General features: G+C 41.1%; 2 pseudogenes; both read right to left on the reverse strand.

The window, feature by feature from the left end:
- Positions 1 to 14,577: 14,577 nt before the first annotated feature.
- LOC117064607 lies at positions 14,578 to 17,198 on the reverse strand (annotated as a pseudogene).
- Positions 17,199 to 20,475: 3,277 nt separating this feature from the next.
- LOC117064609 lies at positions 20,476 to 21,007 on the reverse strand (annotated as a pseudogene).
- Between the last annotated feature and the right edge of the window lie 4,252 nt (positions 21,008 to 25,259).

Consider the following 25,259-nt stretch of genomic DNA (forward strand, 5'->3'; position numbering starts at 1 on the left):
AGGTCATGTGATCCTTCCAGTTTTGTTCTTTTTGCTCAGGACAGCATTAGCCATGCTAGGTCTTTTTTGGTTCTATCTGCATTTTAGGATTGTTTTTTCTGTTTCTGTGAAGACTATCTTTGGTATTTTGATAGAGACTGCATTGAATCTGTAGTTTCCTTTGAGTAGGATGGACATTTTAACAATATGGATTTTTCCAATACATGAACATTGGAAAGAAAAGAACATCCTTTTCTTTCCAATTTTTTTTTTTTTGAGACGGAGTCTCGCTCTGTCGCCCAGGCTGGAGTGCAGTGGCCGGATATCAGCTCACTGCAAACTCCGCCTCCCGGGTTTACGCCATTCTCCTGCCTCAGCCTCCCGAGTAGCTGGGACTACAGGTGCCCACCACCTCGCCCGGCTAGGTTTTTTGTATTTTTTTAGTAGAGACGGGGTTTCACCTTGTTAGCCAGGATGAGTCTCGATCTCCTGACCTCATGATCTGCCCGCCTCGGCCTCCCAAAGTGCTGGGATTACAGGCTTGAGCCACCGCGCCCGGCCTCTTTCCAATTTTTTATGTCCTCTTCAATTTCTTTCATCAATATTTTATAGTTTTCATTGTAGAGATATTTAACTTATTTGGTTAAATCAACTCCTAGGTGCTTAATTTTATTTGTAGCTATTTTAAAAATGGGATTACTTCCTCAATTTCTGTTTTCAGATTGTTCACTGTTAGCATATAGAAATACTACTGATTTTTGTATGTTGATCTTGTATTCTGCAACTTTACTGAATTTGTTGTTAGTTCTAATAGATTTTTGGTGGAGTCTTTAGTTTTTTCCAAATATAAGATCATGTCATCTGCAAAAAAGGATAATTTTACTTCTTCCTTTGCAATTTGGATGCCTTCTTTCTCATGTCTAATTGTTTTATTTAGGACTTCCAGTACTACATTGAAAAACAGTGGTGAAAGTGGGCATCCTTGTCATGTTCCAGATCTAGAGGAAAGGCTTTCAGTTTTTCCCCCATTCAGTATGATATATATGGCTTTGATTGTGTTAAGGTATGTTTCTTTTCTACTCAGTTTTTTGAGTGTTTTTATCATGAAGGGATGTCAAATTTTATCAAATGTTAAATGCTTTTCAGCATTAATGTAAATGATAATATGGTTGTTGTCCTTCATCCTGTTGATATGATGTGTCATGTTGATTGATTTGCATATGTTGAACCATCCTTGCATCCCAGGTATAAGTCCCACCTGGTAATTACAAACAATCATTTTAATATGTTGTTGAATTTGGTGTGCTTGGATTTTTTTTGAGGATTTTTGCATCAATGTTCATTGGACATTCTGGCCTGTAGTTTTCTTTTTTTTGATGTGTCTTTGATTTTAGTATCAGGGAAATACTGACTTCATTCAATGAGTTTTCAAGTGTTTCCTCCTCCTGTATTTTTTGGATTAGTTTGAGTAGGATTGATATTAGTTCTTCTTCAAATGTTTGATAAAACTCAGTAGCAATGCCATTGGGTCCTGGGCTTTTCTTTTGGGAGGTTTTTAATATGGCTTTGATCTTATCACTTGTTATTGGTATGTTCTTGTTTTGGATTTCTTCTTGGTTCAATTGTGATAGATTGTATGTGTCTAGAAATTCATCATTTTTGCTGAGGTTTTCCAATTTATTGGCATATAGTTATTCATAGTAGCCTCTAATGATCTTCTGAATTTCTGCAATATTGGTTATAATGTCAACTTTTTAAATTTGATTTTCTTTATTTGGGTCTTTTTTTTTCTTAGTTTGGCTTTTGTTGCCATTGCTTTTGGTGTTTTAGACATGAAGTCTTGGCCCATGTTTATGTCCTGAATGGTACTTTGTTCTTCTTGCTTAGGATTGTCTTGGCAATGTGGGCTCTTTTTTGGTTCCATATTAACTTTAAAGTAATTTTTTCCAATTCTGTGAAGAAAGTCATTGGTAGCTTGATGGGGACGGCGTTGAATCTATAAATTACCCTGGGCAGTATAGCCATTTTCACGATATTGATTCTTCCTATTCATGAGCATGGAATGTTCTTCCATTTGTTTGTGTCCTCTTTTATATTGTTGAGCAGTGGTTTGTAGTTCTCCTTGAAGAGGTTCTTCACATCCCTTGTAAGCTGGATTTCTAGGTATTTTATTCTCTTTGAAGCAATTGTGAATGGGAGTTTACTCATGATTTGGCTCTCTGTCTGTTATTGGTGTATAAGAATGCCTGTGATTCTCAGCCCAAAATCTCCTTAAGCTGATAAGCAACTTCAGCAGAGTCTCAGAATTCAAAATCAATGTGCAAAAATCACAAGCATGGGGAAAAGATTCCTTATTTAATAAATGGTGCTGGGAAAACTGGCTAGCCATAGGTAGAAAGCTGAAACTGGATCCCTTCCTTACACCTTATACAAACATTAATTCAAGATGGATTAGAGACTTAAATGTTAGACCTAAAACCATAAAAACTCTAGAAGAAAACCTAGGCAATACCATTCAGGACATAGGCATGGGCAAGGACTTCATGTCTAAAACAGCAAAAGCAATGGCAACAAAAGTCAAAATTGACAAAGGGATCTAATTAAACTAAAGAGCTTCTGCACAGCAAAAGAAACTACCATCAGAGTGAACAGGCAACCTACAGAATGGGAGAACATTTTTGCAATCTACTCATCTGACAAAGGGCTAATATCTAGAACCTACAAAGAACCCAAACAAATTTACAAGATAAAACAAACAACCCCATCAAAAAATGGGCAAAGAATATGAACAGACACTTCTCAAAAGAAGACATTTATGCAGCCAACAGACACATGAAAAAATGCTCATCATCACTGGCCATCAGAGAAATGCAAATCAAAACCACAATGAGATACCATCTCACACCAGTTAGAATGGTGATCATTAAAAAGTCAGGAAACAACAGGTGCTGGAGATGATGTGGAGAAGTAGGAACAATTTTACACTGTTGGTGGGACTGTAAACTAGTTCAACCATTGTGGAAGACAGTGTGGCAATTCCTCAAGGATCTAGAACTAGAAATACCATTTGACCCAGTCATCCCATTACTGGGTATATACCCAAAGGATTATAAATCATGCTGCTGTAAAGACACATACACACGTATGTTTATTGCAGCACTATTCACAATAGCAAAGACTTGGAACCAACCCAAATGTCCATCAGTGATAGACTGGATTAAGAAAATGTGGCATATATACAACATGGAATACTATGCAGCCATGGAAAAGGATGAGTTCATATCCTTTGTAGGGACATGGATGCAGCTGGAAACCATCATTCTGAGCAAACTATTGCAAGAACAGAAAACCAAACACCGCATGTTCTCACTCATAGGTGGGAACTGAACATTGAAAACACTTGGACACAGGAAGGGGAACATCACACACCAAGGCCTGTCATGGGGTGGGGGTCAGGGGGAGGGATAACACTAGGAGATATACCTAATGTAAATGACGAGTTAATGGGTGCAGCACACCAACATGGCACATATATACATATGTAATAAACCTACACATTGTACATGTACCCTAGAACTTCAAGTATAATAAAAAATTAAAATAAATACATCAATACATGGAAAAAAAGAATGCTTGTGATTTTTGCACATTGATTTTGTATCCTGAGACGTTGCTGAAGTTGCTTATCCGCTGAAGGAGATTTTGGGCTGAGACGATGGGGTTTTCTAAATATACAATCATGTCATCTGCAAACAGGGACAATTTGACTTCCTCTTTTCCTAATTGAGTACCCTTTATTTCTTTCTCCTGCCTGATTGCCCTGGCCAGAACTTCCAACACTATGTTGAATAGGAGTGGTGAGGGAAGGCATCCCTGTCTTGTGCCAGTTTTCAGTTGCATTTTCAAATAGTCTGTTTTCAAGTTCACTAGGTCTGCTCGATCAATTCTGCTGTTAAGAGACTCTGATGCATTCCTCAATATGTCAACTGCACTTTTCAATTATGAAATTTCTGCTTGATTATTTTAATGTATTCCAATTTCTTTGTTAAATTTATCTGATAGGATTGTGAATTTCTTCTTTGTGTTATCTTGAATTTCACTGAGGTTTCTCAAAACAGCTCTTTTGAATTCTTTTTCTGAAAGGCACATACCTCTGTCTTTCCACAATTGATCCCTGGTACCTTATGTTTGGTGAGGTCATGTTTTCCTGGATGGCCTTCATGCTTGTGAAAATCCATCAGCTTCTGGGCATTGAAAATTAGGTATTTATTGTCGTCTTCACAGTCTGGCCTTGTTTGTAACTGTCATTCTTTGGAAGGCTTTCCAGGTATTTGAAGGGACTTGGGTGTTATGATCTAAGTTTTTAGTCACTGTAGCCATATCTGCATTAGGGGGCACCCCAAGCCCAGTAATGCTGTGGCTCTTGCAGACTTGTAGAGGAAGAGTCTTGGTAGTCTTGGATAAGATCTGGATGAATTCTCTGATTTACCAGGCAGAGACTCTTCTCTTCCCTTACTTTCTCCTAAACAAATAGAATCTCTTTCCTGTGCTGAGCTATCTGGAGCTGGAGGAGGGGTGACACAAGCACAACTGTAGCCACCACAGTTGGGACTGAATTGGGTCAGATGTGAAACCAGCAAAGCAGTGGGTCTTGCCCAATGCCCATGGTATCCACTGCCTGGCTACTGCCTATGTTTGCTCAAAGCCCTAAGACTGTACAGCCAATAGGTGGCAAATCTAGCCAGGCTTGAGTGCTTCCATTCAGGACAGCGAGCTTCCTCTATCTCTGGGCAGGTCCAGTGATGACATCTGTGACAAGGGCCTGGAGTTGGAAACCTTAGGAATCTACCTGGTGCTCTCTTCTACTGAAGTTGTTCTGGCACCCATGCTGCAAGACAAAGTTCTTCTCATTCTTCCCTCCTCTTTCCATAAGCAGAGGAATCTCTCTCCATGGCCATCACCACCCCAGTCCTGTGGTGAGTACTCCCTGGCTACTGCTGATGGTTCACTCAAGGCCCAAGGGTTCTACTGTCAGCTTGTGGTCAGTGCTGCCAGGCCTGTGCCTCTCCCTTCAGGGGAAGTGTGCTCCCCTCTGCCCCAGGGCAGGTCCAGAAATCTTGTCCAAGTGTCACAGCTTAGAATTGGGAGCCCCAAGAGGCTGCTTGTTGTTCTACCTCACTGTGGGCAAGCTGGTACCTATGCTCAAGACAAAGTTTCCTTCACTCTTACTTTTTCTTTCCTAAAGCAAAAGGAGTCTCTCCCCTAGCTACCACAGCTGGGAATGTGCTGGGTCACACCTGAAGCCAGCACATCTTTGAGTCTCACTCCAGCCCATGATGATTCCTGCCTACCATTGCTGATTATTCAGTGACCAAGGGCTCTTTTTTAAAACTTTCAAGTTTTGGGCGTATAGGTGTTTTTTATTTATATAGATAAGATCTTTATCGGTGATTTTCCAAGATTTTGGTGTACCTGCCATGGCAAACAGTGTACACTTGGGCCAATATGTAGTTTTTTTTTTTTTTTTGAGATAGAGTTTCGCTCTGTCGCCCAGGCTGGCGTGCAGTGGCACGATCTGCAACCTCTCCCTCCATGGTTCAAGCGATTCTCCTTCCTCAGCCTCCCAAGTAGCTGGGACTACAGGCGTGTGCCACCATGCCCAACTAATTTTTTGTATTTTTAGTAGAGACGGGGTTTCACTGTGTTAACCAGGATGGTATTGACCTTGTGATCCGCCTGCTTCGGCCTCCCGAAGTGCTGGGATTACAAGTGTGAGCCACTGCACTCGGCCGCCAATATGTAGTTTTTTATGCCTCACCAACCCCAATCCTTCTCCCTGAGTCCCTAAAGTCCATTATATCATTCTTATGCCTTTGCATTCTCATAGCTTAGCTTACACTTATAAGTGAGAACATATGATATTTGGTTTTCTATTCCTGAGTTACTTCAGTTAGAAAATGGCCTCCAGCTCCATCCAAGCTGTTGCAAAGACTTATTTTATTCAGTTTTATGGCTGAGTAGTATCCCAAGGTGTATATGTACCACATTTTCTTTATCCACTCGTTGGTTGATGCGCATTTATGTTGGTTCCATATTTTTATAAGTGTGAATTATGCTGCTATAAACATGTATGTGCAGAGTCTTTTTCATATAATCACTTTTCCTCTGGGTATTCAGTAGTGGGATTGCTGGATGATTGGTAGCTGTATTTTTAGTTCTTTATCACCATAGTTTCCATAGTGGTTGTACTAGTTTACTTTCCCACTAGCAGTGTAAAAATGTTTCCTTTTCACAACATCCACACCAACATCTATTATTTTTTGATTTTTAAATTATGACCATTCTTGCAGGAATACGGTGATATTGCATGGTGGTTTTAATTTGCATTTCCCTTATAATTAGTGATGTTGAGCACTTTTTTCTCATATGTTTGTTGGCTGTTGGTGTATTTTCTTTTGAGAATTGTCTATTTGTGTCCTTTGACCACTTTTTGATGAGATTATTTATTTCTTGCTGATATGTTTGAGTTCTGTGCAGATTCTGGATATTAGTCCTTTGTCAGATGCATAGTTTGTGAATATTTTCTCCCACTCTGTGGGTTGTCTGTTTACTCTGCTGATTATTTCTTTTGCTATGCAGAAGCTTCTTAGTTTAATTAGGTTCCATTTACTTATTTTTGGTTTTGTTGCATTTACTTTGACCAAGTGTTCTTTAGTCAGCAGGTAATAAATCCTGCAAAGACTAAACACTTCCCTTCAAGAAGTGGGTTCCCTTCTGGCCCAGGATGTGTCTAGAAATGTCTGGGAGCTAGGGCCTAGAATGGGGACCTTGGGGCTCTGCCTGGTGCCCTATCCTACTGAGGCTGCACAGGTACCCAAGTTGCAAGACAAAGTCCTCTTTACTCTTCCCTCTCCTGTTCTCAAGTGCAAGGAAGGATCCCCTCCTGGAGCTGTGAGGTGTGCCGGCTAGGGTTGGGGGAGGGGTGGTGCAAGCACTTCCTTGGCTACCCTGGCTGGTGGCTCACTAGGTCACGTGCCCCTAAGTCTAACAGCTGCAAGCCCAGCACAACATTAGCACTTGCCCAGGAATGGCACACAGGTTTCAACCTCTGGGATGGGTAATTCCCCTCTGGTGTGGGCTGGTCTAAATGCTCCCTCTGTGAGTGCCAACTGAGTTCTGCAAAGTGTTGCTTTCCACAGTGACAGGGCAGTGCTGAGTTCCAATGCAAACTCACACAATCACTGCACTCTCTCTCCAAGCACACAGATTCTCTCTTGTACAAGGAGGCTACTCCTGAGGGATGGGAGAGGGGTGGCACTGGTGATTCAAGACTGTCTTTCCTACCCTCGTCAATGCCTCTTTCAGTAATATGAAGTTAGAACCAGATATTGTGATTGCTCACCTGATTTTGCTTCTCATGAAGATGCTTTTTTTGTGTGTGGATAGTTGTTCAATTTGGTGTTCCTATGGGGAGGACAATTGGTGGGAGCTTCTGTTCAGCCATCTTCCTCCCCTATGAAAAATTAAATAAAAAAAAAAGTTTTCCATATTTTCCCTGAGTCTTTTTAAATTTCATAATTTAATTTTTAAATATTTGATTCATCTAGAATTTACTGAGTGGTAGGTCTAGCTTTGCTTTTTTTCTTAACAGCTAGGTGTTTGAAACAACCATTTAAAAAACAAATCTAATTAGCTTGATTGAACCATTCTACAAAGTATACATATATCAAAACATTATGTATATCATAAATATATACATTTTTGTCAATTAAAAACATTAAAAAGAAAAAAGAAAAAATAACTGTCGATTTCCTCCATTAGTTTGAAATGCCATCCTGGTGTTACATACTAAATTTTCATATATACTTATGTCTTTTATTTTGGTACAGCATCTTCCCAATTTTGTAAAGAAAATTTATTTCCTTTTGTATAGAAAAGACAGAGGAAAAATACATCATCATGTTTATATCAAATAAATGAAGTAGAGCCTTGATAGTGAGCCTAACTGTGCTGGCCTATGTTGTTTTCCTAGCGTTTTAACCTATCATTTCTGTGGCAGATTCTGAAACGAACAGAAAATTGATATCAGATGATGCTTTAGTCCTTAGGGCTCTTGGCTGAAAGTAAAACATAACCGTCTTAAATTTAATGGTATAAATTTTGTAAATTCTCTGCATACTGTCACTTCCGACAGGTCAGTATGTAGTGAAATACTTCAGCATGATGAAACCAGTGCAATATTCAAGTTGTTGGAATACACTCACTTTCCTTAGTTAAATCTCACATTATTTGAAAATGTTAGTTTATTACTAAAAAATCCATGCTAGCCTACAAGGCAAATAATAGCCTACTAAATATAACAGATCCCAAACATCCCTATAATTCTACAGATTAATGGTTTCATGCATAGAGAATCCCTACCATGGTCAAAGAATCCAAATTAGTTATTTTTGCATGCTTTTCTAAAACTGAGTCCTTGAGGAGGCAACAGAAATTGGTGATGTTGAGCACTAGTAGTACTAATCCCACTGACAACCCTCCTATTTTAAAAATAATTGGGTACTTCAGTTTTCTGTGTGGCACTGAAAGTTCACAGCTCCTTAAATACTTATGTAATGCCATTCTTGGGGGGATCTTTAAGAGTTACCCTTCCTACTTCCCAAACACCACAAAAGAACTAAGCCACAAAAGAAACAGTAACAGAAGTAATATCCTATGGCTTTACAGAGTGGCTTCTTTAGAATTGAGGCTAGGTAATATTCTAATTCATTTTTTTGCTGAGCAGTGATAGTTGTTGAGGTAACTCAAAATTCTCATCCACTTAATGAACTCTGTTTTCACTGGCAAATACAACAGGACCAAAACCAGATCATCAGCCCAGTGGTTCCCCTGTAAACTCCTTGGTTAGGAGATGAGATAATTAACTGGATCTCTTTTCACACAAAAAACAGCTTCTATTTTGGAGAGGTGAATTTGTTCAGCAGATCTTGTTTGCTTTTTGCACCAGGTTTGATGGAGTCAAACTCCAATTACCCATGAATATTTCTCAGTTGGAGATCTGATGGTTCCTTATGATTTTGCCAAAGGAAGTGTCTTCAATTACCTTATTATCATAAATATTAAGAGGAATGTACATGTTGACTTTTTGCCCATCTAATTCATTTGGGTGTCCTGTTGGGCCAACTGATAACTTGTCAGTAGGCTATCTTTCAAATTCTTTAAATGTTGAACGGAGAAATGTCAAGTCTTATTTAAATCTTTCCAAATACGTTCCCTCAAGCTATATCTTTCATGGTTGTTGGTAAAGAATAATTAGATGGGACTGAAAGCTGTATACACTCTTCTAAAGATAGGCTATATACAGCGTTTCAGTTATCTACTGCTATGTAACAAACTAGCGAAAAGCATGGTGAATCAAAACAGTTAATTACTATTTCACAGTTCTGTACATTGATCTTGCTTATCTCTGCAATTTTCACTTTCTTTCATGCAGTTGCAGGCAGATAGTGGCACTGGAATCATCTGAAGTTCAACTGGGCTGGACATTCAAGATGGTTTCTTTCCTTGAATGTCTGGAGCCTCACTGTGGTTGGCTGGAACAGTTGGCCACTGGCCAGGTGAATCTCTGACTGGTGAAATTGATGCAATAGGAGAAACGGTTAACTCCATCTTTAGGAAATTTATTCTTATCTGGGTGTGATTTCAAGCCTCCCTCCAAGTTTTATGCACTTACAAGCCAACTACTTTATAAGGTCTGAGACACCTTTTAAGCAGATTGGAAGACAGGAACCCTGTAATAACGTGCAATGTCTTTTTTGTTGCTTAGAAGGGTATGCACAAATTTTTACTAATACTCTAAACTCAAGCCTTTGGCACAATGTTCTTCAATGTTTAGAAATTTGTATTTGTTTCATTAAAAATTAAGAAAATTTTCTTATGAGCTCCAGATGAGCTTACCCTTTAAAACATTTCTAAAAATAAGAAGCATGTCTTAATTGTTCCTTTGATATACTGTTGGAAATTAGATTGTAACTGTGTAGAACTTATTTTTTTCATATTCAGTTATTTTTCTTAATTGTCTCAATTTTTGCTTGCAAGGAACCATATGTATACAAATTACTTGTTTTCTCCAGGTCTTGAAATCTAGGTTATTTGTACTGTTTTAAACCCATTAAAATTTTTTTATGTGTTACTGAAGAGTAACCTGTGGTTTTCACTGTAATTTTTTTTCCAGGACACAAATTAATTGATACCTGGAGGAATTAAAAAAATAGATATAAATATGCTACGTTACAATTCAGTATAAGTTTAGTATCCAATCTCTGCCTGACTACTGAAGTTGAGACATAAATCTTCTTCTGCATCAGTGCTCCTCCAGATTCAGACTGGAATGTATACTATTAGCTCTCTTGCTCTTAGTCCTTTGAACTATACCGCTGGCTTTCCTGGGTCTCCAGCTTGCAGTGGGACTTCACAGGATTTCTCAGACTCCATAATCAATTCAGCAACACTGAATCTAAACCAGATACGGCAATTTCAGCACTTAAGTCAGACCCCAGGGTTGGCACGCCAGGATCAAAACTGAGATGCACTTCTGAAATCGTCTTTGTTAAGCAGTTGAGGTGCCTGTGGAAGCTCAAGTCAACAGGAGATATCTAGCAAGTGTGCTGCTATTTGAACCTTAAGCCTTTATGAGAATTGTGTTGGAGGTTTACATTTGAATGAAGGTAGCTATTAGGGAGCAGAGTTGAAACACTGTTGGCTGAAAACACACAGGGAAGATTTAGGAGAGCAACAGGAAGTCAGCATTTTAGAGATATTTGGAAGTTGAGAAGCCTTCAACGTTCACTGAGGAGGACTTGTCAGAAATGAAAAAATTGGGAGAGTAGGGTGTCTCTGGAGCCAGGAGAACAGAACGATGGTTTTTACACTGTGCTCCCCAAAGTCCCACTAGGGGTTACCACATTTTGTAATAGCAGAGAGGAGTAAATATATGTGAGTCTACACCTCTCACTAAAACCAGAGTTGTGAATACACTAAAAAATCACTCCAATGACTTTCATCTTTGATTGCAAGTATAAAAGATGAAGAAAATTTTATTCACTAGACCTTATCTTAGGAGAAAACTGCCTGATTTCAGGAAGAGAGAAAAATCTTAAAATCATGCTCCAACAAAATAAGATGCTTAGTGAACTACTAAGCAGGAGAAAAAGAGATAAATTGTTTTGTTTCTGAAAAGAAAGAAGAAAAGAAAGAATGAACAAAGAATAAAGGGAGAAAAATGGGTAGCAAAAGAAAAGGCAGATCTTACGATGTGATTCTATGATTCAGATATCGTCAATAATGTTTCTACACATACAAATCTTTTTCTTTAAATAAATAACTGATAAAGGTTCTGAATTTTATGTTGTGCTAACATAGAGCAAAATAGACATTTGTGCTAATATAGAGCACAAATTTTATGTTGTATACAGAGCAGATATTTGGAGAAAGTCCCATGATTACGTAATATTTGGGAATTCTAAGAGATCATGAAGAGGTTTTGAATTTTCACAGGCCAAGTGTATTTGAAATAGGACTTTTTATAGTAGCTCTGACCAGTAGAAATCTAATTTGAGCCACAAAACACAAGCCACATATGTAATTTTAAATGTTGTAGTTGTCACATACAGTTTACATGCCCCAACATTACAATCTTCACACCTGAATGATTTTTTTTCTAATATGCTTCACCTTAGTGGATGACCACCACGATTCTTAAAATTAAGTAAATTATATACCTGGGAGAATTTACTGTCTCCTTCACTCATCCCACACCATCTTCATAAATTAAAGAATCCTCCCAAATACTTTTTAAATTTACCCCCTGTGGTAGACACAATAATGGCCCACCAAAGATGTCCACAACTTAATCCCCGAAGCCTGCGAATATATTTCCTTAGATGGCAAGAAAAGACTTTGTAGGTGTGATTACATTGAAACTCTTGAAATAAGGAGGTTATTCTGGATTATCTGGATGAGCCGAACCCAATGTAATCACAAGGGTCTTTGTAAGAGGGAAGTGGAAGTATCACCGACAGAGAAGGTGATGTGACAACAGAGAAAGAAGGCAGAGGGACTCAAGGAAGAGGACTTGAGCAAAGGAATGCAGGAAAACTGGAAAAAACATTGAAATAGATTTACTCCCCTAAAGTAACAAGAATAAACACAGCTCTGCTGACATTTGGGTTTTAGCGTCATAGATCCATTTCAGACTTCTGACTTCCAGAACTAGGACACCTAGCTGTGATAAGGTGGGGAAGAGGTAGAGATTGCTCTTTTGCATGCCTAGTGTTTGCTTCCATGTAAGAGCTACGTTAAAGAAATACTCCTGGCCTCCTTCTAGAACAGCAGTTTCTTAATCTTACTGGCACACCTGGATGATACCAAATTATTCTTTTAAGGAAATCAATATATCACTAAAAATGCATAGAAAAACATCTGGCAATAACATTTCAGGGCTGTGGAGCTATAGTATAAGTACATATGTGTTGGTGGGCACACACCTGACTTTTATGTTTGGAACTGAAGCCAGCCATCTTCCCTAGGACAAATCTTTAATCTGCTAAAGAAACACAAGAACAGGATTTACTTTCAGCTAGCCATTTATAATGATCCAGTTTTCTTCACTTGATCAAAAAAATATAATCTAATACTTGAAAAATGGGGTCAAAACAGCATTTTGAGGAAAACATTTACACAAATATTTATAATTGTGTAAGAAGAATCATTCTTTTTAAAATTCAGACTGTGTTTTAGCTTTAAAAGTCTTTACTAGATCTTAAAATCACAATTAAATATTTGAGACTCTATGTAACCCCCCAAATAAAAATAGTATATTAGTTGCTTTAAACAGTATTCATCACTTTTACTTTTTATGTTATAATAAACTTATGTATATAAAAATTTAAATGGACAGCACATGTAGTTGTGTGTGTGTGTGTAGCATTATAAAAATATGAGAAAAAATTTTACTTAGTATAAAAATATGTATATATAAATAAGTGTGAAGGAGAGTTTTTGAATTAAAACCTGCTTTACACAATACCATTTTGAATGAAAATTATGGATATTGATTCCCTGATTAAAGGAACTCTGTCTTCTCAAAAAAAAAAAAAAGTTTCGTGTCATGGCTGATTTCGAATCACCTGGCAGGAAGGATTTTTTTGTAAGAATTAGGCTGCACGTTTTACATTTGGGCTGATCATGCCACCTTTGCTGCCATCTGGCTTGATGTGATATCCAGCACATCTAATTCCAGCACCTGGAAGTTTAAAGTGCTTTCTTTCTAAAGAAAAATAATGCTCCATCTACATCTATAGGTTTGTCAGATGGGGGAGCACATGTGACAAGAAACATTTCCCAAAGAAAGATTGAAAAATTCCAAGGATTTATCCCTAAATTAGGTTCTAATGATCACTCTCCTTTTCCCGTTCATCTGTGAGACTTTTCCCAGACTTGAGCACTTTGGTTAAAAAAAAAAGAAAAAAAAAAAAAAGCCCAACTAAACAACTATGTTGTTCCAAAGACTTGCTAGCTATTCTTTTCTGTGGCCAATATTTCCTTGGTCACCACATCAGTGCAAGCATGATTTAACTGACAGGTAAAATAGTAATATTTATAAAGACTCTATGTGTAGAGGATAAGACACTGATAGTACACCAATGATTTTGAACATAGGCTCTGGAGAGAGCTAGATGCTAATTTTGACTCCTTAACCATCTGATCTTGAACTAGTTACTTAGTCTCTAGACCTCAATTTCCTCATCTGCAGAATGTGAATAATGAATGTTCTTGTGCAAATTAAATATGTATATATTAGATATTGTCATTTGTTCCTTCAGATCCACTGTCCACCTGCTACTCCTCAGTCGTCTCCCTCCCAAGGAGGCTGACCTGCATGGACCACTAGAGGCTCCCTTGTCCTTTGCTTTTTTTTTTTGGTTTAGCCAATAGGGTGCCCAGAGAGAAGATGAGAGGGAGGGCTGAGAGTGAAGTTGGGGATTTATTCTGAATGCTTGCCCTGCAGCATTGCCTTAGGCTGTCACTATTCCTCCCCAGAAGCTTTCTAGGAGACTCTCTCCTTCTGTATTCTGGAAAACTACTCCCTACCCTCTTCCCTTCAGGCTTAAGGACAAGTATTGCCTGCTATTACTAGCTCCAGGGCACAGCATCATCTCTACAACCTGCCACATTTTTGCAAATAATCCCTTTATTAAACTTTCTAAGAAAATCCCAATTTAACCACGTCTCCTTGTTTTTGTTTTTGTTTTTCTGGGATGTTGATTGATACAATATGTGTTTACCATACTGCCTTGCACAAAATAAATGTCCAACACAGTGATATTTATCATTAAAAAGACTGAAAGCATGTAATCATTCTTACAATAGCTGTACAACTGGTATGCTGAACAAGTGTGGTGCTTGGATTGTGACAAAAACACAGCTTAAATAAAAATAATCTTACCACTGTGTGTTTAAACTTCATTTCGTGATGATAATTTTCTCTCCCTGGAGGAAAACTCTAGAAGTCCCATGATTTCTGTACTCATTCTTTTGTTTTTTGGATGAGCACTGGGACTTTATTACACAGCACGGCACTTGTGACAACGGGAGGGGTGGGCAGAAATACAGGCCGGAACATTCCACAGTCCAGGGACGGTTGGTCATTCAGAAAGTATGCGTTTCGAGAACACTCAGTAGTAAGACCGTCTGAGGTTGTTCCGGGGGGGTTGGGCCGGAAGCGGTAGGCGGGCATCTTCCTCCTGCGGAAGGCCTAGTACTCGTTGTACTCCTTGGAGAGAGCGACCGGCTGGGCAATGCGGAAGCCGGCGCCAGCCACTGCGGTGGTGCCATTGTTGACCGGATTCTTGATGCCCTGGCTCTCCGAGCCCAGCCCCTCGCCCTCCTTCCAGCCCATCTTCATCAACATCTGGTAGCCGATATTCTCCTCGGTCAGCTTGAACTCCTCGTACTCCGAGTAGTCAGGCTTGCGGCCCTCCTTGAAGGTCTCCCTAAACTTCTCCAGCTTGTCTGGAGGCAGGAAGTCTGGGATGAAGTGCTTGCCCCGGCCCATCTTCGTCACCTGGTCGGCCCATTACCTCGTCTTGTTCATATCTATGCGCTGCAGCTGGTGCTCCCAGGTGACGAACTCGCTGTTCACCTCCTCGTCGCTGTGGTAGCCGTGCTGGGGCTGCTGCACCGCCTTCTCCCACAGCAGCTGCATGTCCTGCATGGCCCGCTTTTGCTGCATGATCATGTCGTACATCTGGTGCATCTCCTGCTGGTCCTTCAGCTGCTGCTTCTGGGAGCCCGATAGCTCCGTGAGACCCACTAGACCCACGGACTTCCCGTTCTCATAGCCGAGCCCCTTGAGGTCCTGAACTGACAAGAGGTGAGGGAGAGTCATCCACGTCCCTCTGCACCAGCTCAGCAGGTGAGAGCTCTACTTTGTTCTCTTCAGGCCTCCACCGGCTCTTTGGCTTCCTCTTGACAGTGGCTGCGGAGGCTGGCTTCCCGGGGGCGCCTGGAGCAGGGATGATGGGGGGCACAGGCGAGGACGAGGCAGGGCAGGTGATTGTCATGGGCGAGGTTCCTGACAGGGCCTCAGGAGGGGACCTGCGCTTCAGGCCGGGGTCGGGTGCCATGAGGGTGCCTGTGGAGCCAGCCTTGGCTTTCCGGAACTCATCCAGCTTCTGTTAGTAGCAGTTGGACCCTTGGCTGTTGGGCTCGTACAGAAAGCTGAATGCCTGGGTTTTCGCGGTTGTTCTGGAGAGCGATGGTTCCCATGTCAGGATCCCCGCCCGCTATGAACCTGGCCAACTTTTCTGCAAGGTTCTTGACCTCTTCGTCCTCTGGGGGTGAAACTTTCTGAGAGGCTGCCTGCAACTTCCGCGCTTCCTTTCTTATCTCAGCCACCTCCTTTCTGTAGTAGAGGAATTGCCTGCTATTCTGACCGTGCAAAAATGGAAATGCCGAGTTATCCCTGTAGTCCTCCATAGTCACTTTTTCTAACTCGGGGCCTGCTTCTATCACAAAGTGGCGAGTTTCTCTATCACTTTCTGAGTCTCAACTCCCTCTGGGGGTGACGCTTTGATCTCCAGCCACTGCTCCTAGTCCTCCTCCTCATCCTCGCCGTGGGACTGGAAGACACTCGGGCGGTGAGCCACGGGCAGTTGCTTGGCATGCGAGTAGCTCTTCACCGGCCCGGCGGGTTGGCCAGCCCTAGGCCTGTCCGCCTGCTGATGAGGAGGGACTTCTTCCCGGCGCAGGAGGTAGGCGTGCTGGGAGGGGCACTGGGCGCGCTGGCGTTGGGGGTGGGGGGCATCTGTGCTGGTCTGTGCCTTCTGCAACTTCAGAAATTGCTGCAGGAAGCTACCGTCGTTGGCCAACTTGCTTGAAACGCAGGAAGAGTTGTGTGCGTTTGTGATTTCGCCAGGATGTGGGGGCTGTGGGCTGACCACCTGATTCTGCTTGGCTTTCTGTTCTATTTTGACTTCAATTTCCCCTTTCTTCTGAGCGATGAGCTCTTCCTGGTGAAGGATGCTCATGTTCATTTTTCCAGAGTTAGGGGGAGAAACCCCAAACCACCGGTTAGCCTTTCCTGCAACATCCCGGTTGTCCATCTTGAGACTCATCCAATCCCACAATCTCTCTACTCAGTCTTATGTGACAATCCTATAGTCACTTTAAGACATGAACACACTCACAATTCAGTAATTAGAATGTCCTAACCATGGGATAACAAACATCTGACCTTGGTCGCCTCTTCTCCTGAATCCCAGGTTGTACCTTGCTCCAGGCTGCTGCCTGCTGTAGGGACAGGGTGAGTTCCTGGCTGTCTCTCATCTCACCTTCCTATCTCACAAACTGCTACCAGTGTTAAGGGTAGGAGAGAGCAGAGGTGTAGGGGAGGGCACTGCTAGGCTAGGAAGCTTCAGCTTCTCTGGACATATGGATGGTTAAAGCTGATGCTCCAGGATGGGCCTGGAGATGATGAAGCCAACGCTTCTCTCTTGGGTTCTTCTTGAGCTCTTCAGAGGTTTCTTACTGGGCCCTCTCTTAGGCAGTTCCCTGGACTCAGATGGATTGCTTCCTGGACATCCATCACACACCTCAGCCTCTTTCTGCTCTTCCTTCCTGCAAATAGTCCTGTTGACTGAGAAGGAGGATAACCTCTCCCCGACACTCTCTCCCTCCTGACATACACCTGATGTGAAACACAAAGCATTGTTCGGCTCAGTCCTGATGCAGTAGTGGTCTCTTGGCTTCTCCATCCAAGCAGTTAATGAGCTTCCAGACTTCTTAGTCCCCAGCCCACTTGAGCTTCATCAGGCCAAGTCAGGCACCAGTCTTCCATGTCTCCAATAGCAGGGAGCACATTTCCAAGCTGTTGCAGGGGTTCCCAGAGACTCCCCAACCAGGTCTGGGGACAGAAGGCAGTATACTTCAACCCATCCTCTAAAGTATTAGAGATGAGGAGAGAAGAGCCCTCTCTGAAGAGATCTTGTTACCATATCCTCAACCTACCAGCATCTGCAATCTCTTTTATGTCCTTGACTGGACTCAGGGATCCAAGAGTCAGAAACAAGTTCTGCTAGGGCTCTTACTTGCTACAGCTGAATACGATGAGTATTTGGTGTGTGACATCTATCACATCAGCCTCATTGAAGAAACACATCTTTTATGATTTTAGCCAAAATAGTTTAGTGGTTTGTTTGTTTGTTTGTTTTTAGAACAAAACCTTAATAATTGGGATGTGGCTAGAAGAAGAGAGTTTTTTGATTAGTAGTTTGATAATGGTATTTATATTATTTTTCTTCTGCCTACATTTGTCTTTTTTTCTGTGAATTTGAACCTAGGATAGAGAGCTAGAACAAGGGCGAAAGTGGGGAGTGATAATACTACAAGCATCTAGAATGACTGATATTGACATCTGGTGCTAGGTGCTGTAGGGGAGGCATAGACAGAGGGAGGGGGCATCCTGCCGTCCGGGATTTATAATGCAAAGAGAGAGTCTCTTATAATGTAAAGGGAGATACTTACAAAGTAGGGGGAATCAGTGACTTGATTGTGGTGATGGTTGCACAACTCTGTGAATATATTGAGAACCATTGGATTAGTCACTTTAAATGGGTGCATTGTATGATATATAAATTATATCTTAATAAAGCTGTTAAAAAAGAAAAGACAAAGTGAAAGAAAGGGTTCATTCAATCTGGAGAGTCTGGGGCCAGAGCACACTATTGTTATGTGAGTCTTTAGGTCACAGAAGATCAAAAGAAGAGGTTGATGTAAAACATGGCTCTTTTTGTGGGAACAGTGTGTGTAGCTCAGCTGATAAAAGAGACTTCCCCGAAACCCCTTTAAGCCTGCAAGCACCATCTCTGCATTTTTTTTCTCTAGTGCATAAACAATGATGGAAAAGGGCCTGCCTTTTCTTACAGCTGGATGTGGCAAGCAGCCATTTCGCCTTACAGACTGGTAAAAAGTTGAACTGAGACCACAGACACAATGATTGTGGAGTCTTTTTGCCATCCTTGGCTGTCAGTAGAAGAAGCAGGGTGCTAGAGAGAATGAGGGGATAAGACACAGAGCAGTTCAGAACTCTTAGCATTCTTTGAAGTTGATGTTAAATGTTCCAGGAAACTGAATGCTTTTAGAGAGAGATGGAAGGGTGCATCTGTTAAGAATTAAAGTGAAGAGGTCTGACTCATCTGTGTCTCATAAGAAATTTAAAAACTTTTTCCTTTATTATGTAAATTTTAAAACATACAGAAAATAGGGAGAATAGAATAATAACTTCCCATATAGCCATCGCTCTGAGAGGTGGGCTCCATAACTAGTTGAAATAACTACACTGTACCTTATCATTTTACTCTGCAAAAATAATATTCAAAAAAAGTAACGATACTGAAACAGAAATGCCAGAAATGGCATAGATGTCCATTTTAATTTCAGATTATGATAAAATCACTTGTGCAATTTTTTTTTTTTGTTATTTAGTTCGAAAGCATAATGTCTTTGATAAATCTGAATGGGTAACTTTATTCTTCCATTCATATATTAAAAAGTTTTGGCTGGGCACGGCGGCTCATGCCTGTAATCCCAGCACTTTGGGAGGCCGAGTTGGGCAGATCACGAGGTCAGGAGTTCGAGACCAGCTTGGCCAACATGGTGAAACCCCATCTCTATGAAAAAATACAAAAATTAGCCAGGCATGGTGGTGCATGCCTATAATCCCAGCTATTCAGGAGGCTGAGGCAGGAGAATTGCTTGAACCCGGGAGGCAGAGGTTCCAGTGAGCTGAGATTGCACCACTGCATTCCAGCCTCGGCAACAGAGCAAGACTCCATCTCAAAAAAAAAAAAAAAAAAAGAAAAGGTTTTAAGCACATAGAATTAAATGTATCATTCTCAAATCTTACAACACTTGATTTGCATCAGACCACAAGTTTCATCTAAGGGCAAACAAGTGATATGCTCAGACTTCCCATTTTATCAGCATGTAATACCTTTTTAAAATTATTCAGCAGTTGATTACCCAGATTTCTTCATTCGTTTTTCCTTTTGCTTCCCTGTGAACTTTTAACTTCATTCATTCATCAAAGAAGAACCTGTCAAGAAGGAGAATTAAAGCAAAACAATCTATTTTGCCACTCTGCTATTCTTTTTGTTGTTGTTGTTGTTTTTTGTTTTTGAGACAAGGTCCTGCTATATTGCCCAGGCTGGAGTGCAGTGGTGTCATCATGGCTCACTGCAGCCTTGACTGCCTGGGCTCAAGTGATCTTCCCACCTCAGCCTCCCAAAGTGCTGATATTGCAGGCATGAGCCACCTTGCTCAGCTATTTTGTCACTCTTTATCATCTTTTAGGAAAATATCTGGAAAAACCAGTAATTAAATCTCCAAAAGGCACTAATCTATAGCAATTTTGCCTCTCACCTCAAGTAGGAGTTTGGAGTTGTCCATGAGAACTAATCCCTGTTAGGGAGGATGATCAACAGGTCAGTGTTAGGGAGCAACATCAGGAGTCTGGAGGGCAAAGACAATGGGATTCCCAGGCTTTACCCCCTTGCAACAGGACCCAGTGGACAGATAGAGAATGAGAACCCAGCGAGCACTCCTCTTTGTCCACCCTGTCATCACCCCCAGGTAAGGAACTGAAGGGTCTAGCAAGGAAGTCGAGGCTGAACTGTGGTTACATAGTTTGAGTCAATACAGCAGATGCAAGACCATGATAGTGGACTCAGGCCTCAAACTAGAAACCAGGTCTACATTGGCAGATTATTTCTAAATGTCATGAGTCAGTGGAATGAGGCTTTCTCTGATTCCTTAGAAGGGTGGCAAGGTGGAGCATGATTTTCTGTGCCCTGCAAATAAAGTCTAAGAAAGGCTGAGCTTTCTGGTTCTCTTTTTTTCACCAAAAACTTTTTATTGGCCTTTTGGATAGAAATGGGTTTATTTGTCAGGAAGGATGATTCCATCATACTTATGCTTGAAGCAACGCATGGTCTCTTCTTTGCTGAGTCTGTGTTTGGCCCCAATGTAGCCTGTTCTGTGCTTCTTGTCTGTGATGCTGAAACCTGGCCTACCCAGCACCACGTAGAAGTCCAGGCCATGGATATCAATGCTTGGGTCATATATGATACCCAAATCGATCTGTTCCTGGATCCCAAAACCAAAGTTTCTAGTATCTGAGAAGTTATTTTTTCTTAACTCGTACTTCTGCACCTTTAGATCCTTCTCCAGGATTTCTTCTGCCTTGAACCCTTGAACTGTGCAGTGAATAGCAATCTTTTCATTTCTCTGCATGCCAAAGGATCTGATTGTATCTAGCTCTGCAAAACACAGGGGTCTGCCCTGTGAGCTGCTCCAATACCTTGGCTGCTCAGGTCAGTCTGTCTCCACTCTCCTCAACACAGATGTTGAGGCAGAGCTTGCAGATGTGAAGTTTCCACATGGGGTTGCTCTTTTTGCCTTGATCTGCCATGATAGAGAACAGGAAGAGCTCTGGTTCTCTTAAAATAACTTTAGCAAACATCAAAATGGAATATATTTTGGGCAGCTTCAGCAGCTCTACATCAGTCTTTCATTAGGCAAGAAATATCTATATGTGAAAAACCTGTAAATAAAATTTGTAGTTCATTCAACTTCAATGCAGCAAATTATATCCTTGATATTTGGAAAATCATAAAGATGTTTGAAAAGCAGTCTATTAGCGGGATAGCCATTCAATTCTAGAGTCTTTTAGTAATAAGACTGTATTTGAATGGGGCTACCTGTAGGGTAATGACATAATCCTCATTGCAAAATATAAGCAACTGCAGAGGCAAGAGCTGCCATCAAGAATTATATGCTCCTAAGAGTGCCAAGTTGCTTTAATTTTTTTCTTCCTTTTACAGTGACACAGAAGGAGAGAAATCTCTTTTAATATCTCCATGAAATATTAAAATGTTGTCAGGGTCTTCTAAAAGCCCCCAAAAATCTGTGCTTTCAGAAGTATGTTAGTCATAGTACTCAGAATCACATAGCTACCACCATGGTGTTCCCATAGACTGGCCACATACCCTTTAAGTGGAGAGAGAATGTGGCCAGAAGTATTACTTCTTTTGGTTGCTGGAAATGAAAATGAGAACAATCTTAAAATTTCAGAATTAGTCAGCAGGAGCCCACTTTTTTCCTAAGCATTTCTTTTTTTGTGGATTTTCAGAATGGTACAATTTAGAGATTCAAATATGAAGCGTTGCTTTCTCTACCGGAGAAAGGAAAAGATATAGCTGTATCCTGCTGTATATAATCTCCTTCAGAGGAGATTTCAGCTTTATAGATACGTCAGAATCTCCTTTTCCTTTCCAGGGTTCGATTTCCACAATACACAATAATTTTAGGGCCTGAAAAAAATGACAATGTCCTCTCTTTCCTGAAGCACTTTTTGTAGTGGAAGACCTTTTTTACTATAATATTTTGTAAGTGTGGGCTTGGGAGAGAGAAAAAGAAGGCAGAGAAAAAATCTAAGTAATTGTTCAGAATGTGTCACCTATCATTATTTTCAAATACAAGTCCTGTCCTTGGAGCTGTTCTCTTGTTTCACTGATTTCCTAGAAAAATATGAAAAAGAAGACGAGCCTGCTTATATAGTTTAAAGTTTCTTATTTCACTTTTCATATCCTGCTGCAGATCATGCCCCGCGTTTCTCCAGGGTGGTGTTTGAACAGATATCCTCTGTTTAATATGTGCTCCATTGTCATTGTTGAGAAGACAGTAGTTCCATGTCTTCTGCATCCAGGTGACACAGGGCAGATTGAATGCATCACCAAATGCACATCTCCTTTTCTATGATCATTTATTGTTGGAGAAGGAAGATACTTATTTTTATATTTGAGGGAACTGATGTCCAGAGATGAAAAGTGATATGTTGAGAGGTCAATGGCTAGTTTGCAGTACAGCCAGAATGACTGCAATGACTGCCCAGATATCTTGACCCTTTGTTTAGTGCTACTTTTCCTGTTTTGTATCCATAAGCCTCTTGGTGGCATACTTTTATTTGCTCTATCTAACTGAGGCTCTGGGTTCTCATATTGAGGACCTACTTCCTGCCTTGGCAGAAAGTCTGCCCTGACCTGCTCTTCTGTCAAAGCCTCCTGGCAATCTCCTTGCCTCTGGCTACATGCAGTAGCTTCCTTAAACATCTCTGTGGCTTCCCAATAAACCTCTAGTTCTGGTGCTATTTGTGACCCCTCTTCAATCTGCCTTATTCCCAAATTACTGCTTTGCTTTAGAATTTTTTGTTTTTCTTCTGAGACAGAGTCTCAATTTGTTGCCCAGGCTGGAGTGCATTGGCCCTATCTCGGCTCACTGCAATCTCCACCTCCTGGGTTCAAGCGATTATCCTGTCTCAGCCTCTCAGGTAGCTTGGATTAGAGGTGTGTGCCACCATGCCCTGCTAATTTTTGTGTTTTTAGCAGAGACGGGGTTTCACCCTGTTGACCAGGCTGGTCTCAAACTCCTGACCTCAGGTGATCTCCCCTCCTTGGTCTCCCAAAGTGCTGGGATTACAGGTGTGAGCCACCACCCCCGGCCTTTGCTTTAGCTTTGACATGGGGAGGGGAAGGAGGGGACACTTATCCTCTTCCTTATGCAACTAGGAATCTTCTCCTCAAGCTTTCTTTTACCAGGAGTGGAGAGTGTTTGAGTCTCTTCTGCTCCTCTCTACGTCAGCGCTCAATTCTCCCCAGGGAGAAGGAGGGGTGGAGCTAATTGATCAGGCAATTTTACTAGTGAGTGTGATCAATATGCTTTGTGGTGGAGAAACTGGCTCTGCCCTGCCCATCTTTGACCTGAGGCGCTGTACCTGCCTCTTTGACCTGAGGTGCCGTGGGCCTGCACACATCTCTGGCCTCTTTTTTTTTTTTTGTCTCCTCTGTCACTCACTGAGGCTGGAGTGCAGTGGTGCAATCTCGGCTCCCTGCAAGCTCCACCTCCCGGGTTCACACTATTCTCCCACCTCAGCATCCCGAATAGCTGGGACTACAGGCGCCTGTCACCGTGCCCTGCTAATTTTTTTTGTATTTTTAGTAGAGACGGGATTTCACTGTGTTAGCCAGGATGGTCTCAATCTCCTTACCTTGTGATCTGCCCGCCTCGGCCTCCCAAAGTGCTGGGATTACGGTTGTGAGCCACCGTACCTGGCCATCTCTGGCCTCTTAATTTAACTCTCTAGCTGCAGTGTTCTCCAGGTGTTCACCCTTGCAGCAGGATGCTGTCTTCCTTGAAGCTGGCTGAGTAAGTAGATTTGGTGTGCTCTACAGACTGCATTCCCCATAGTTTGGACCAAGATTTAGGAAGAGTCAGGAGTATTATTTTGTCCCAAGGTTTAAAATGTATTCTTCCTCACAGCTGACAGTTGGGCCCTGTGTGTTGGAAGTTATTAGGTGCTGGCCCAGCCATTAATACAGCTGACACTGTGATTCCTGTTTGGCCATCTGTTCTTTGTAGGACTTCTCCATTAGTTAGAACTTTTGTGGGGAGAAAAGTAACCTTTAGACTCCCAAGTGTCAAAGATCTGCAATGTTGGGTCGTTTCTCCTGATTACCTGGTTGTCGGAGGATGAATTGCCTGTCTCCTATACAATTTTTGGTATGTCATTAGCTCCCGTTTCACTATTCAATTCACATTAATCAAAAACCATTTTGAAAAAATTGATTTAACAAGGAAAATAAATGATGTTTACTTAATACTTTTATACACTCTTTATCATACTAGCTATTGCATTCAGATTGTCTATTACCTGTAACAACATAGTGAAGGGATATTAATATACCCATTTTAGATAAAAAAAAAAAAAACTTAGGCCCAGAGGGAGAAAGTCTCAAAAGGTCATTCAGAGCCACTCAAGATATCCCCATTTGTCCAGTAGCTATTATGTGCCAGGCATAGACCTAAATGTTTTACAGAGAGTATTTTGTTTATTATTTACCACAGTGCTGCCGGGGAGACATTATAATCTCTGAGAAATTAACAGCTTGCCAAGGAACATATATCAAAGGTAGGATGGAGACAGAACTGGAATTCACATCTTTCTGGCTCTAAAACTGCAAGTTCTTCCTAACATTTCAGGGTACTTTCCCTTTATAAGTGCTCATTTTTCAACTAGACTTTTGAACTGTTAGGGAGACAAGTTTATTGTTTCAGGCCTGCACAGAATTGATAGTCGCAGTTAGAGTTCAGTTTCTCTCTCTCCCTTCCCGTCAACTTCTCTCCCATTTCTGGGAATGGGGACACAGAATTTAGAAAATTTATAGGTATACAATGTAATTTTGTTTGGAAAACCCTTTAGATGATTGAAATCTCTTTAAAAAAACTATACCTTCACCTCTCAGATTTCTGCCCAACGACAAGATCTATGGCTGGCTATGTGCTCTTAGAGTAAGCGCTAGCTCTCATATTCCTGGCACATGGCCCTGGTTTGGTACTTCCTGCTGTCTTGTCCCAATTACAGGCTCCTCTGGCACTTACAAGCCTCTGGTAAAAGACCAGGTCACTTTCCAAGAAGCAAGTTATTTGATTAAGCAAGTATTTATGTAAAATTTGTAATATACACTTTTAGAAAAATATCAAATTACTAGCTGCACAAGTTTTGCCTTTCCTTTTTGCATTTTGTAATGTGTTTGATTGTCAAACTTGGAGGAGATAAAATGGACAGTAGCAACATTTCCATTGGAAGAAAGATTTCTGAAGAGCTT

This window comes from Trachypithecus francoisi, unplaced genomic scaffold (genome assembly GCF_009764315.1).
Source record: "Trachypithecus francoisi isolate TF-2019V2 unplaced genomic scaffold, Tfra_2.0 Lachesis_group2, whole genome shotgun sequence".
NCBI lineage: Eukaryota > Metazoa > Chordata > Mammalia > Primates > Cercopithecidae > Trachypithecus > Trachypithecus francoisi.